Source organism: Dama dama, chromosome 12 (assembly GCF_033118175.1).
Source record: "Dama dama isolate Ldn47 chromosome 12, ASM3311817v1, whole genome shotgun sequence".
NCBI classification, from domain to species: domain Eukaryota; kingdom Metazoa; phylum Chordata; class Mammalia; order Artiodactyla; family Cervidae; genus Dama; species Dama dama.
Genome location: NC_083692.1, coordinates 85514567 through 85518506, shown reverse-complemented (window position 1 = coordinate 85518506; position 3940 = coordinate 85514567).

Sequence of the window (3940 nt, the reverse complement as noted above, 5' to 3'; positions counted from 1 at the left end):
ATGGAGCAGTCCGACTGATAGCCGCTCCAGGTGGTACCTGGGGCCAACTGTACTGAGCTGAAAGGAAAAGCTGAGCCCTTGGAATCCCAGAATATGGAGACTGGAAGGTCTTTAGGAATCCTCTGCTCCGGTGGCCGCCTCCCACCAGAAGTGCCTCTGTAGTGTCCTGCCCATGGCGGGGGCAGCCCTCTTAGTGTTAAACATGTGTGAGGTGGGTTTCAACTGCTGGAGGCCCCACACATGGTTGGTCAGTTTGGTTCAGTTCAGTTCCTAAGTCATGTCTGACTCTTTGCTACCCCATGGACTGCAGCACGCCAGGCTTCGCTGTTCATCACAAACTCAGAGGTGGCTCAAACTCATGTCTATCAAGTCTGTGATGCCATCCAACCTCATCCTCTGTCATCCCCATCTCCTCCTGCCTTCAATCTTCCCCAGTGTCAGGGTCTTTTCCAATGAGTCAATTCTTCACATCAGGTGGCCAAAGTATTAGAGCTTCAGCTTCAGCATCAGTCCTATTCCAATGAATATTCTGGACTGATTTCCTTTAGGATGAACTGGTTGGATCTCCTTGGCATCCAAGGGACTCTCAAGAGTCTTCTCCAACACCACAGTTCAAAAGCATCAATTCTTCGGTACTCAGCTTTCTCTATGATCCAACTCTCACATCCATACATGACTACTGGGGAAACTACAGCTTTGGCTAGATCGACCTTTGTTGGCAAAGTAATGTCTCTGCTTTTTAATATGCTGTCTAGGTTGGTCATAGCTTTTCTTCCAAGGAGCAATCTTCTTTTAATTTCATGGCTGCAGTCAGCATCTGCAGTGATTTTGGAATCCAAGAAAATAAAGTCTGTCACTGATTCCATTGTTTCCCCAACTGTTTGCCATGAAGTGATGGGACAGGATGCTATGATCTTCATTTTTTGAATGGTGAGTTTTAAGCAAGCTTTTTCACTCTCTTTCACTTTAATCAAGAGGCTCTTCAATTCCTCTTTGCTTTCTGCCATAAGGGTGGTGTCATCTGTGTATCTGAGGTTATTGATACTTCTCCCAGCAGTCTTGATTTCAGGTTGTGCTTCATCTAACCCAGCATTTCCCATGATGTACTCTGCATATAAGTTAAATAAACATGGTGACAATATCCAGCCTTGATGAACTCCTTTCCCAATTTGGAACCTGTCCATTGTTCTGTGTCCAGTTCTAACTGTTGCTTCTTGACCTGCATACAGGTTTTGCAGGAGGCAGGTAAGGTGGTCTGGTATTCCCATCTCTTTAAGAATTCTCCAGTTTGTTGTGATCCACACAGTAGAAGGCCTTGGTGTAGTCAATAAAGCAGAAGTAGGTTTTATTGAAACTATCTTGCTTTTTTGATGATCCAAAGGATGTTGGCAATTTGATCTCTGGTTCCTCTGCCTTTTCTAAAGCCAGCTTGAACATCTGGAACTTCTCGGTTTAAGTACTGTTGAAGCCTCAGTTGGAGAATTTTGAGCATTACTTTGTTAGTGTGTGAGATGAGTGCAATTGTATGGTACTTTGAACATTCTTTAGCATTGCCTTCCTTTGGGATTGGAATGAAAACTGAACTTTTTCAGTCCTGTGGCCACTGCTGAGTTTTCCAGATTTTCTGGCATATTGAGTGCAGAACTTTCAAAGCATCATTTTTTAGGATTTGAAATAGCTCAGCTGGAATTCCATCACTTCCACTAGCTTTGTTCATAGTGATGCTTCCTAAGACCCACTTGACTTCGCACTCCAGGATGTCTGGCTCTAGGTGAGTGAGCCACACAGTCAAAGGCTTTGGCATAGTCAATAAAGCAGAAATAGTTGTTTTTTTGGAACTCTCTTGCTTTTTTAATGATCGAGCAGATGTTGGCAATTTGATCTCTGGTTCCTCTGCCTTTTCTAAAACCAGCTTGAACATCTGGAAGTTCACAGTTCATGTATTGCTGAAGCCTGGCTTGGAGAATTTTGAGCATTACTTTACTAGCTTGTGAGATGAGTGCAACTGTGTGGTAGTTTGAGCATTCTTTGGCATTGCCTTTCTTTGGGATTGGAATGAAAACTGACCTTTTCCAGTCCTGTGGCCACTGCTGAGTTTTCCAACTTTGCTGACATATTGAGTGCAGTGCTTTCACAGCATCATCTTTTAGAATTTGAAATAGCTCAACTGGAATCCCATCACCTCCTCTAGCTTTGTTCGTAGTGATGCTTCCTAAGGGCTACTTGACTTCACACTCCAGGATGTCTGAATCTAGATGAGTGATCAGACCATCATGGTTATCTGGGTCATGAAGATCTTTTTGTATAATTCTTCTGTGTATTCTTGCCACCTCTTCTTAATATCTTCTGCTTCTGTTAGGTCCATACCATTTCTGTCCTTTGGTGTGCCCATCTTTGCATGAAGTGTTCCCTTGGTATCTCTAATTTTCTTGAAGAGATCTCTAGTCTTTCCCACTCTATTGTTTTCCTCTATTTCTTTGCATTGATCAAGGAAGGCTTTCTTATCTCTCCTTGCTATTCTTTGAACTCTGCATTCAGATGGGTATATCTTTCCTTTTCTCCTTTGCCTTTTGCTTCTCTTCTTTTCTCAGCTATTAGTAAGGCCTCCTCAGACAACTATTTTGCCTTTTTGCATTTCTTCTTCTGGGAGATGGTCTTGATCACTGCCTCCTGTACAATGTCAGAAACCTCTGTTCATAGTTTTTCAGGCACTCTTGTCAAATCTAATCTCTTGAATCTATTTGTAACTTCCACTGTATAATTGTAAGGGATCTGATTTAGGTCATACCTGAATAGTCTAGGGGTTTTCCCTACTTTCTTCAATATAAGTCTGAATTTGGCAATAAGGAGTTCATGATCTGAACCACAGTCAGCTCCCAGTCTCGTTTTTGCTGACTGTATAGAGCTTCCCCTCCTTCGGCTGCAAAGAATATTATCAATCTCATTTCAGTGTTGACCATCTGGTGATGTCCATGTGTAGAGTCATCTCTGTGTTGTTGGAAGAGGGTGTTTGCTGTGACCAGTGCAAACTGGTCTTGCAGTTCTCTTGGCAATTCTGTCAGTCTTTGCTCTGCTTCATTTTGAACCTCAAGGCCAAACTTGCCTGTTACTCTAGGTATCTCTTGACTTCCTACTTTTGCATTCCAGTCCCCTATGATGAAAATGTCTTTTTTGGGGTGTTAGTTCTAGAAGGTCTTGTAGGTCTTCATAGAACTGTTCAACTTCAGGTTTTTTGGCATTAGTGGTTGGGGCATAGACTTGGATTACTGTGATATTGAATGGCTTGCCTTGGATATGAACAGAGATCATTCTGTCATTTTTGAGATTGCACCCAAGTACTGCATTTCAGACTCTTTTGTTGACTATGAGGGCTATTCCATTACTTCTAAGGGATCCTTGCCCACAGTAGTAGATATAATGGTCACCTGAATTAAATCTGCCCATTCCAGTCCATTTTAATTCACCTATTCCTAAAATGTCGATGTTCACCCTTGTCATCTTGTTTGACCACTTCCAATTTGCCTTGATTCATGGACCAAACATTCCAGGTTCCTGTGCAATATTGTTCTTTACAGCATTGGACTTTACCCCCATCACCAGTCACATCCACCACTGGGTGTTTTTTTCACTTTGGCTCCATTTCTTCATTCTCTCTGGAGCTATTTCTCTACTCTTCTCCCATAGCATATTGGGCACCTCCCGACCTGGGGAGTTCATCTTTCAGTGTTGTATCTTTTTGCCTTTTCACACTGTTCATGGGGTTCTCAAGGCAAGAATACACAGTGGTTGCCATTCCCTTCTCCAGTGGTTGGTCAGAGTCACCTCCTGTTCCCCAGGCCTTCTGGGAGGTTGCCTCTTTTTCCCAAGAATTCCCTTACTTTTTTCGATCACTCATCCATTTACTTGTTCTATCCACACATTTTGGTAGAAGTCTTTAAGC